We start from the raw sequence: 12,237 nt of genomic DNA on the forward strand, positions 1-12,237 counted from the left end.
TGCCTTACTTATAAAACTCTGCTTAAAAGGTCAAGTGAACAGCATGTCTTAATTTATAAATTAGAAATTCTAAATATTAATCTTTCCTGATATATCAAAAAGAAGCATAGAAATGTTTTACCAAGTGTTTTTCAATTTTTGAAATCCATTTTGTTTTAAACTCACGTTTTTAAAAAAAATCAATTACTGAGCTATCACCATGTGTGTAGCCCTGTGCTCATTTAATCAATTAAACCATTGATTATATCTTAACTGATATTATTTAACTTGGTATTCAAAAATGACACCCTGATAGATCTATATCTGTGTGCAGGTATGAATGGGAGGAGGGGAGAATCAATGCACAGGAAATGGCCATTTTTTGCACAATACAAAGAGTGATCTTACTCTTTACATAGCCTGCTGTCTGTCCTGTTTTGGGCTGTCAGGCAAGACAGGGCAAGGTTGTGCCCAGTGCCCCCCACCAATATACCTTTATACCTTGACCAGGTTGGACCACCCAGAGAAGTCTTAGCACCGAGAAGTTACACAATCTGACTGAAACTGTGCCCCCTTTATTAAAGGATTCTGCTCACCTTACAGGCCATGAGAGCACTGCTGGGAGGATGAGTTGCATTATAAATGCACTCCCTCTGGTACCAATGCTTAGCACATCCCCTAACTTATAAAAGTGATTTTGTAACTCCCCAAAATGAGCACAATGGGCTTTCATTTGTTCATCCTGACTGTGACCATAAATCAAAGCATAGAGCTAATTAAAACCTCATGGTGGCAGTCTACTGTCCCCAGACGATCAAGTTCAACTCCTCATCATAGCACACAAGGTCCACTACGGTCTGACCTGCCTCTAACATCTCCTCTCCTATACTACCCTCCTCTAACACTTGGTACCTGCTGTAGCAGCTGTGAAGATTGTGAATTGGAAAAAGGGGGTAGCTGTTTCACACTCTCACATTTTTGCACAAGCTTTACTTGCTGCCTAGAATGCCTTTCCACACCCACTCCTCTGGCCAGCCACCTTTAACTCCTCCTAACAGTATTTATCTTGTTAATTCCTTTCATTTGCCACTACTGAATCCAGGTGTCCCCTTCTCTTTTAGAAAACTTCACAGATCCCCAAGAACTGATAATTCCCCCCTCATATATACTATACACACCATTCAGAGGGTACTTAACATGCTGTCAGTCAAATTACATGCCTTGAAGTCATCTTACTTTCCACCTAGTGAGCCCCAAGAAGACGGGGAAAGGGTCTGAGTTAGCTTTAAATTCCCAGGACCAACCCAGTGCTGCTATAAATCAAACAGTCAATACTGGAGGAAGAACTAATACTGCTTAGCAGGCCAGGGAATTCTTCCTACGCTGGGGGTGCCAGGGTACAAGCAGTCAGGACTTGGCTGAATCTTCATTCCCAGCCCTGGAGAAGACACTGTCTAACAGCCCAGGGAGCATGCCTAGAGAAAAGGGCACACTCTCCCAAAAAGGAGGGCTCAAAGTGGGATGTGCCAGGCAGAGAAGGAGTGAGGAGGCGGGCACTGCACTACTACTTCCTGGAGTGAGAGAATCCCAACCTAAAGGATGGGAATTTTCTTTTAATCATATGAGCTTGCCTTTTATCTCAATTTATATGGCTTTGTCTCCTATATTCATTAATAAATGGCTGCTCTGTAATAAAAATAATTTAATCCAACAGAGCATCAACATAAATATTCCCCAAACTAAAACAAAGTCCTTACCTATGCAAAATTCAACCAGACAACAATGTTCCTATCCCACCCCTACCATAGAACACTCCACATACTTTGAGTCAGAGGTTGCTTGCTTCTATTTTATACATCGTATAATAAGGTCGGTTATCTTGTTTCCAAGCCCCCTGTAGATTAAAAGTAGCATATGTGGAAAAGAGGTAAAGAAGAAGACAAAATAATTACAAAAATCCAGACCGAAGAACCCTCAAGCCTAGTAAGTAACCTGAACCATTTTTGCCCTACACATCTGGATGCACAGTATATTCCATCTTAAAGTGGATTTTTTTGCCTTTTTTTTTTTTTTTTTTTTTTTTTTGAGATGGAAGTCTTGTTCTGTCACCCAGGCTGGAGGGCAGTGGCCCAATCTCAGCTCACTGCAACCTCCGCCTCCTGGGTTCAAGCGATTCTCCCGCCCAGCCTCCTGAGTAGCTGGGACTAAAGACGCCCACCACTACGCCTGGCTAATTTTTGGTATTTTTAGCAGAGACAGGGCTAGCCAGGATGGCCTTGAACTCCTAACCTCAGGTGATATGCCCACCTCAGCCTCCCAAAGTGCTGGGATTACAGGTGTGAGCCACAGTGTCCAGCTAAAAGCAGACTTTTAAAGGGACAAATTATCAGCTTTCTAGGAGTATTAACTATAAAAATTTAGACATTTCTCAATACATTGCTATAAAGCAATAACTATATTTAAAATAAAATTATATAAGCAATTCTACTTCTAGAAATTTGCCCTCAGAATGTAAGTAGGCAAGAAGAATACGCCGATATTTCTAGTGTAGAACTGTTCACAATAGTGAAAACCAAAATACTATTAAAAAGTTACTGTGAAACAGATTATATATCTATAACAGATATATATATAATGGAACACAACACAGCCATTTTAGATCATATTCATTAACATGGAAAATAGCCAAACAAAGTACTGAGTTCAAAAATAAAGGCTGGTGGGCCAGGCACAGTGGCTCACACCTGTAATCCTTGCACTTTGGGAGGCCAAGGCGGGTGGATCATCTGAGGTCGGGAGTTCAAGACCAGCCTGACCAACATGGAGAAACCCCAACTCTACTAAAAATACAAAATTAGCTGGGCATGGTGACGCATGCCTGTAATCCCAGCTACTCAGGAGGCTGAGGCAGGGGAATTGCTTGAATCAGGGAGGCGGAGGTTGCAGTGAGCTAAGATTGTGCCACTGCACTCCAGCCTAGACAAAGGCATAACTCCATCTCAAAAAAAAAAAAAAAAAAGTAACAATAATAATAAAGGCTGGTAAACAGAATGTGAAGTTACGCAACTTCGCTCACATTATATATCATGAGAGTGATGTGTGTGTGTTCTGGTACGTGCATACAGGTACACATGCACACACATATTATCAAACTGTTAAAAGTAACAACTACTGTATCACCAAACTGTTCATTTCACAATTTTCTATGTTGTCTGAATTACCTACAGAAAGATAAATTTTCATATAGAAAATTATTTTTAAAAAACATACTCCAGAACAGGCATATCCATCACAAACACCACTTTGCAGGATAAAAGATACAGGAGAAAAAGGCATGTAGGTGCATGTCCGTAGCCAGTTTGGGTGCAACTTCTATGTGTTGCTTTCTATCTTTATCCAATAAGAAAGAAATCAGCAGAAAGCTATGGACTCATCACTGTGAATTCATCAACACTATTAGAAAACACAATGTTGAAAGCTACAGTATCTATACATAAAGATACCTCACACATACCACTCCAATCACCCTAACAATTTCATAGTTTCTTAGTTCTATCTGGAAGAAGTACTTCATCAAATTTGCAATGTCAAAATACAAATGCATGTCAATCAATTAGGGAAATACAATCTTGAAGGAAAATATACACAAATTGAAGGTAGACCTATAAAAGCCCACTGGATGGCAAAGAGAAGCCCTGGCTCTAGAAGTTTTGAAAATACTATTTTTTGCTCTACCGGCAAGATGTGACAGCATGATGTCTCACGGAAAGATCTCCACTCCCACACATGGGTACTTCAGCTTCCTGCCTTGGAAGCTCAGCAGCAGGCATCATGGGTAGGTGAAGAGCTTCCCTAAGGATGACCCTTCCAGGCCAGTCCACCTCATATACTTCCTGGGATACAAAGCTGGTTATGACCCACATCGTGTGAGAAGTCGACAGACCAGGACCCAAGGTGAGCAAGAAGGAGGTGGTAGAGGCTGTGAGCACTGTGGAGACACCACCCATGGTGGTTTTGGGCATTGTGGGCTACATGGAAACCCCCTGAGGCCTCCGGACCTTCAAGATCGTCGTTGCTAAGCACATCAGTGACAAGTGCAAGAAGCATTTCTATAAGAACTGGCATAAATCTAAGAAGGAGGCCTTCACCAAGTACTGTAAGAAATGGCAGGATGAGGATGGCAAGAAGCAGCTGAAGAAGGACTTCAGCAGCATTAACAATTGCCAAGTCATCCGCGTCATTGCCCACACCCAGATGTGCCTGCTTCCTCTGCGCCACAAGAAGGCCTAGCTGATGGAGATCCAGGTGAACAGGACACCGTGGCAGAGAAGCTGGACTGGGCCTGTGAAAGCCTGAGGCAGCAGGTACCCGTGAACCAAGTGTTTGGGCAGGACGAGATGCTTGGCGCCATCAAATTAACTGAGGGCAAAGGCTACACAAATGGGTCACCAGTCACTGGCACACCAGAAGCTGCCCTGCAAGACCCACCGAGGCCTGCCCAAGGTGGCCTGTATCAGGGAATGGCATCATGCCTGTGGCCTTCTCTGTGGCACGTACTGGGCAGAAAGGCTACCATCACCACACTGAGATCAACAAGAAGATCTGTAAGGCTGATCAGGGCTACCTTATCAAGGATGGCAAACTGATCAAGAACAATGCCTCCACTGACTACAATCTGTCTGACAAAAGCGTCTGGGTGGCTTTGTCCAATGATTTTGTCATGCTGAAAGGCTGTGTGGTGGGAACCAAGAAGCAAGTCGCTGGTGCAGACCAAATGGCAGGCTCTGGAGAAGATTGATCTTAAGCTCATTGACGCCGCCTCCAAGTTTGGCCATGGCCACTTCCAGACCATGGAGGAGAAGAAAGCACTTATGGGACCACTCAAGAAAGACCAAATTGCAAAAGAAGAAGGAGTTTAATGCCAGGAACAGATTTTGCAGCTGGTAGGGTCTCAATAAAAGTTATTTTCCACTGAAAAAAAAAGACAACAAAAAAAGAAAATACCATTTTTGAGACATTCACTAAAGTTTTATCTTTTGTGGGCTCTCCAGAACAAGAGGTAAATTCAAGGAGAAGCAGGGAAGTGACAGCACTAGCAAATAAGAAGTTACATTTTCACCTAAAAAGTATGTTGGAAAAAACTAACAATATTTCTTTGTTATAGATTCAAATTTAATATTGGGGGAATAAGGTATCTGAAGGTATCTAATCTTTAAAAATTATGATTTGAGTACAATGCTAGTTACATTATTTCAGAATTCCAAAGTAATTGTCTTCTTTTAAAAGGCACAAGAGGATTAAAAAGTATGGGTTAATTACAGCAACCTTCTGAGTCAAAATTAATAGCACAGAAAAAACGGAACTTTTAAAAACAAATATGGTAGATTACTCTGAAAAGTCACAATGTCATTACAGCAGACTAGCTTCCCATGAATACTTTTGCGAAGGATGGACGTATAGGTAGACAGGCAGACTGGCTGGCAGGCAGATAGGCAGGCAGACTGACAGAGAAAAGGAAAGGAGATACGGATGAAAATGAAGAAAGGGAGCTCTATAGCAAATGGAAGAAAGAAAAATTCTATTCTGTCTCTTGCTGAAGATACCCTGAGGAAATGTCAATAATGACACATTCTCATTACAAAAATTCCCTAGATTGGTCAAAGAACCTGCTTTTTTCATTCCCAGATCAAAAACTACATGTACCCTTTTGTACATCAAGGCTCATGCATATATAGCACATGGCTAAGCAACTATTCTCTGCCTGGTATGTCCTCATCAAGATTCATCTGTGGCCTGTTGTAACCTCTACGGACAACACTGACAGTTGCACAGAAAACCAACACAGAGACAGAGCAAACAGACAGAACAGATAATAAATCCGTCAAAATCATATTCTGAGACTTGAGATTTTTTTAGTCCACGTGAGTTTCCAAATGCATTTAGACCGTGAATCACTAAAGACTTTTTCGCTTTCCCATTAAGCTGCAGGATTTTGTTTGTTTGTTTATTTGTTTGTTTTGCTTTTTTTAGACAGAGTCTCTCACTGTCGCCTGGACTGGTGTGTAACAGCATGATCTCAGCTCACTGCAACCTCTGCCTCCTGGGTTCAAGAAATTCTCCTGCCTCAGCCACCCGAGTAGCTAGGATTACAGGCACCTGCCACCACCACACCCAGCTAATTTTTTTGTATTTTTAGTAGAGATGGGGTTTCACTATGTTGGCCAGGCTGGTCTTGAACTCCTGACCTCGTGATCTGCCTGCTTCAGCCTCCTAAAGTGCTAGGATTACAGCTGTGAGCCAAGTCACCTGGCAAAGCTGCAGGATTCTTAAAGCTTCAAGAAAAGTACAGTATACTTGTACTTGAGGATACAAGTGTGGCACCATTAAAACAAGTCTCTGGTAAGGGAGGATCTTCCTAAAAAGATAAGCCCCAACTAGGCAAGAGGAAGCCCCAGAGTCCCCTCAAAGGTGAAAGAACCATCCAAGATTCCACTGATATGTGGTGACTTTCAGCATTTTGCATCTCTTCTCTCACTTCTTCTCCCTGAATGAGTTTGCAGGTATGTGTCCTAGTACGCCAAAATGATTTCACAGATATTTAAGTTATAAAGAATAAAGAAACACTGATCTAGAATATGCAAATACCACATTAAACCACTCCCAAGATGCTGGGATTACAGGCATGAGCCACTGTGCCCAGCCTAATTTTTGTATTTTTAGCAGAAGCAGGGTTTTGCCAAGTTGGCGAACCTTTGCCACATTAAAGGCAAAATCCTTATGATGACTGAAGAACTAAGTTCAAAATTCAACGATTTCATCAAATTGTCAAATTCATAATTGTTCCTACTTTTACGTAAACAAAATGGATTTCCATTTGAAGGTTTCCTTGCAGCAAAATGAGCAAGGCCACAATTCTGACCCAAGAAAACTCAAAGCTCGCAGTCACTACACAGCAAAGTAATTAAGAGTACAGGTATTTTTAAGCCACTGTGTGCATAAATACTAGCTCTGCCATTTACTAGTTGCGTGACCAAAGCCAAATTACTTAATATCTGTGTCTTAGTTTCCTTATCTATCTCACAGAGTTGTTGGAAGTTTTAAATAAATTAACCCATGTAAAGCCTTTATAACAGTATGTGGCACTTGATGTAACAGTAATGCCTATTTTCAAGGTTTTTTAAGAAGTTAGATCAAGCAAGATTTTGAAATGTGAAGTGCTCAAACTTCTATCTTTCAAAGAGGAAAAGGAGAAAGAAGAGATGGTTTTGTAAGTTTTTATTTGTTTTCTTTTTCAAAGGGTAGCTTTGACAGACCACTAATTCAAACTAATTTTAAATACATTTGTAGTGTTCAATGTGTTAAGTGTTCTGCCTTACAGTTCTAGACTATAGCCTATTACAAAGCACACAACTGATTTAAAAAGCAGCAGTTAGCCAGGCGCTGTGTCTCACGCCTATAATCCCAGCACTTAGGGAGGCTGAGGTGGGCGGATCACATGAGGCCAGGAGTTTGAGACCAGTCTGGCCAACATGATGAAACCCCATCTTTACTAAAAATATAAAAATTAGCTGGGCATCGTGGTATGCATCTGTAATTACAGCTACTCAGGAGACTGAGGCATGAGAATAACTTGAACCCAGGAAGCAGAGGCTGCAGTGAAACTGAGATCCACTGCACTCAAGCCTGGGCAACAGAGCAAGAGTCCATCTAAAAAAAAAAAAAAAGGGGGGGTGGGTGGAGGGGAGGCATCAAATAACACGCCTCTAAAACTTAGGTAGTAAGAAAGTGCTTTTTTTTTGTTGTTTTAAGAGGAAGTCTCGCTCTGTCACCCACGCTGGAGTGCAGTGGATCTTGGCTCACCGCAACCTCCGCCTCCTGGATTCAAGCCATTCTCCTGCCTCACCCTCCTGAGTAGCTGGGATTACAGGGATGCACCACCATGCCCAGATAATTTTTTTTTTTTTTTTTTTAATAGAGACGAGGTTTCACCATGTTGCCCAGGCTGGTCTCGAACTCCTGACCTCAAGTTACCCGCCCACTTAGGCCTCCCAAGGTGCTGGGATTACAGGCATGAGCCACACTGTGCCCGACTTAATTTTTGTATTTTTAGTAAAGGCAGGGTTTCACCAAGTTGGTGATCCTCCTACTTCAACCTCCCAAGTAGCTGGGTCCACAGGTGCACGCCACCACACCTGGCTAATTTTTTTGTAGTTTTTGTAGAGATAGGGTTTTACCACATTGTCCAGGTTGGTCTCAAAACTCCTGAGCTCAAGCAATCTACCCTCCTTGGCCTCCCAAAGTGCTAGGATTAAAGGCATTGAGCCACCACGCCCGGCCCTTTTTCTCTATTTCTTACATTTGAAATATCCCATTATTTTGTTTAGTGCAAGGGTGTTAATTAAAACAATCATAAATTTCATCAGCATGAGATATGGAAGGGGAAATGGAAAGGACACACCTCTCATTTTCAGGCAACTTATATAAATATGTTGTTTGGTTGGGGCAGCCGATTTACTGCATCTTATTACTGATATTACCCACTTGCTGATTGGAGGAAAGTGTAGATTTCTCCCAAAAGCAGATGGCCAATCTACCATAAAAAGCTGTTTTCTGACATAAGCAACTACAGCAGAGAAATAAACTCTCAATAATCAGAACACGCCCCTTTGAACTCTGTGTAGTGCTCATTATCAATATCATAAATAATACAATAAAAGGCAAAGGCTCCCTTGGAAAGAGTCTTAACAACTAAAGATAAAGGAACCCGCCCATAAATAAGTGAATTGGTACAGGGCATTTGGCAGGAGCACACGGATAAAGAGCCTCAAAAATAAAATGAGAGCTAGTAATGTTCTCTGAGACAGTAAACTGTTCAAAAGTATGAAAAACATCTTTAAAACTCACACAAAGGGATTTGTAAAACAGGAAAATCTATTAACCCACAAGTTGTTGGGTTATTTTTCTTAATTAATACACATGTTTTGGGAACTTCAGAATCTCAAAATATATTCCTGATTAGCAACACTCAAGTTTCCAGCTGCCTTTACATTTGTTCACTTTGTCAAAGCCCTAATTCTACCAAAGTCCTTTGTCCCACACAAATGCCAGCTCAGCTCACCTTACTAGAAAGGCTCTTCTGGTTTTGTCAGCTGTGCCCATGATAAGCAGCTGGGAAGTATGGAAAAACCATTAACCATTGACTGAAAAAGAGAGTAGACATGGAGTTTCACCATTTGTTGCAGAAGTGGTTATAAAAAAAAATGTAAATCAAAAAAATGAAATTAAAAAGACTATTCATTGCTCCACACCTGCTCCGAAAAGCTTTAAAATCACCAAGCCACGTAAAATAGCCACAGTTCAATTAAAGGAAGTATTAATCCTTGTTTAAACAGAGAGAGAAAAAAACTAACAAAGTACAAAGCAAAGACAAATCACTCAGAAGCAGAAAAAGAAATGTCCCTGATGCACTGAGGATAAACAAAAGGTCTTTCTGAGGTCTGCGTTTCCCTGATGTAGTACTCTAAATGCATGGCATATCCAGAGCAGGGAGAAATCAATTTGGAATGTAGGCAAGAGAGTTTTTCACAACTTCAAAGCATTGAAATGTGTTCCTAATTAGTATGTAATATATGAAAGCCAAACACAGATTATGCCTCAAATATTTCCTATCTTTAGTATAGTCCAATTGCTGGGCAACCGTGCTACTGTTTCCATTCCCTCCTTATGCCTACCTGTGCCCACCACCCGAAGAAATGTGGCTATCAGGAGGGCTCTCACCTGAATCTGCACAAGAACCCCACTGAAAACCCCACATCCAAAGCTTGTCATGAGTCAAATCTGACCATACACCAACTGTCTCGGGTGTCTGCCTCTATTCAAAAGACAGAGAGCCAGTAGCTGCTCCATAAAACGCAGGCAAGTGGACATCATCACCATGGCTAGCAGGATTATACATGCCCTTGGGCACAGGGGCTGAGGGAAGCCTCCCAAAAGAACTGGATGGATTTTCAATGAAAAAGCCAAGTAAACTACACTGCCTGGTTATGTTAAACAGTATGTGCTGGACAGAGTATGTGCATTGTACTGTGAAATAATGAGAAAAGAGCATTAACATTGACAGAATGCTTATGCAGGGGACAAGATACTGGCGACAAATTATCTCAGTTAATGCAAGTGAGGCCCACAGGAGTTAAATAACTGGCCCCTTACTTAGTAGTAAGGGCTAAAACCAGAATCTAAACTCAGGTCTGTCTAATAACAAATTACTGTAAGTTCTCTTTCTGTCAAATCTGATGCCTTTCATTATTTTTCTCATTATCATGCTGCCCTGAAATAGTTAAGCTTCAATTATGGGTGTCTATAAAGGTGATGTTAAACTCAAGAGTGAGCCAAGCCTTTCCCGGACAACCCAGGAGTACATGCTGGCTTAAAAGAACTCCTTTAAACACTAAAATGTTTCCCTTTTGCCACTTTTGATGAAAATCTTTCCAAAATATCTGTCTTCTTGAACAGAATATACCAAACACCATTAACCAGTATATGTGTTGCCCATGTCCATGGTGTTCTGCCATTAGAGACAACAGACTGCACTGCACCATAGAAATGGAAGGGGCTGCACAGACCACTTAGTCAAACTCCAGGACTGTAGGAGTTTTACGAGCTGTTAGGGCAAAAACGTGAATATGAAAAGGTCATTTACATGTGGCCCAACAGATCTATGATTTAAGGAGTTTGGGGGACACAAAAGTTCTAATATTCCATCAACAATCAAAGTCACCCCACCAAAACCTCAGTTTCATCCAAGCAAACAGAAATAATACCCTCACTAAAGCCAAACTGGTCACCTATCCATCTTCCCATTTTCTAAGCACTGTAATCTCATGAACTCAGTCAGACTCAACTGTTCACAAGGTTTTATGAGAGTGGCGGCTTGTTTCAGCCTATGTGAATTTTTTCATTCCTACCCAGACTGACAGAGCTTATGTACACTTTTCACTACCATGCTTGTTCTAAACACTTTTATTCACTTCAATAGAATTACCACCAGCAAAGATCAGAGATGCTCTGTTTTAGCAAAGAAAGCAACATTTATTTTATCTGACAGAATTCTTTGGTTGTCAGTAAAGTAAGTAGTTTTTTTCAGTAGAAATATTACTGATGTTAGAATAAGTTTTTCATTTTAAAAAAATGGTATTACTTAAACCAATCCCAAAAGGTATTTTCATATATAAGAAAAAGTTCTGGCTGGGCGCAGTGGCTCATGCCTATAATCCCAGCACTTTGGGAGGCCAAGGCAGGTGGATCACCTGAGGTCAGGAGTTTCAGACCACCCTGATCAATATGGTAAAATCCCATCTCTACTAAAAATACAAAAATTAGCTGGGTGTGGCTACGTGGGCCTGTAGTCCCAGGTATTTGGGAGGCTGAGGCAGGAAATTGCTTGAACCCACGAGGCAGAGGTTGCAGTGAGTTAAGATGGTGCCACTACGCTCCAGCCTGGGTGACAAAGTGACACTCCGACTCAAAAAAGAAAAACAAAAAAAAAAGAAAGAAAAGAGAAAGTTTTTCTACATCATTAGGTACCAGATTGGAAGAAGAAATATTAACAGAGTATTGTTATTCACCAAACTTTCCAGGGCTGTGTTCATTCAAAATAAGATCAAGATTTCAATTATGGCTACCGCCAGCTGCTGGAGTAAAAAGAATGCCAGCCAGCCACATGGTCCTCTACTCCCATCACCTGCCTTTCATTATCCTCCCACCTCCAGGCTGCCTAGATCTTTAACCCATTGGGGTGGGGGCTGCTTGTCAGCTGCCTAGTCTCTTTGTTGACTGTACCTAGTTATTTTAGCATTATGCCTGAAGCTTAAAAAGAAAGGAAATCCTAAATAGAAGCAAAATACAGGTGTCTGAAAATTCAGTAAACATACAATAAACTTATTTTTCAAAAGTATGTAAGTTACATTTTCAAGAAAGATGATCAATGGATAACACACAATTTTCCCCGTGTATCCTGACCTTTTGGACACTGTATTTATTGTACCATTTTCAGTTTAAGAACAAGATTCATTGCTTTGAAATTAGAGGAACGTCTGGAGGTTAAAGAAAATCATGCTGAGTATGTTATTTAAAAGTTCCCTGACTTTGTGGAGACCCTGTACCTTAATCCGCTGCTATAAATTAGCTTCCTAATTTCCTATCTACTTCCCCATGCACCCTGAACACCTCTTTTTTTTTTTTTTTTTTTTTTTTTTTTTG

The 12,237-nt window shown here is 41.0% G+C and overlaps 1 pseudogene; it reads left to right on the forward strand.

The window, feature by feature from the left end:
• Positions 1-3,734: 3,734 nt before the first annotated feature.
• LOC116553006 lies at positions 3,735-4,962 on the forward strand (annotated as a pseudogene).
• The last annotated feature ends 7,275 nt before the right edge of the window (positions 4,963-12,237 follow it).

This window comes from Sapajus apella, unplaced genomic scaffold (genome assembly GCF_009761245.1).
Source record: "Sapajus apella isolate SASKATOON/1434 unplaced genomic scaffold, GSC_monkey_1.0 scaffold1, whole genome shotgun sequence".
Lineage (NCBI taxonomy): Eukaryota > Metazoa > Chordata > Mammalia > Primates > Cebidae > Sapajus > Sapajus apella.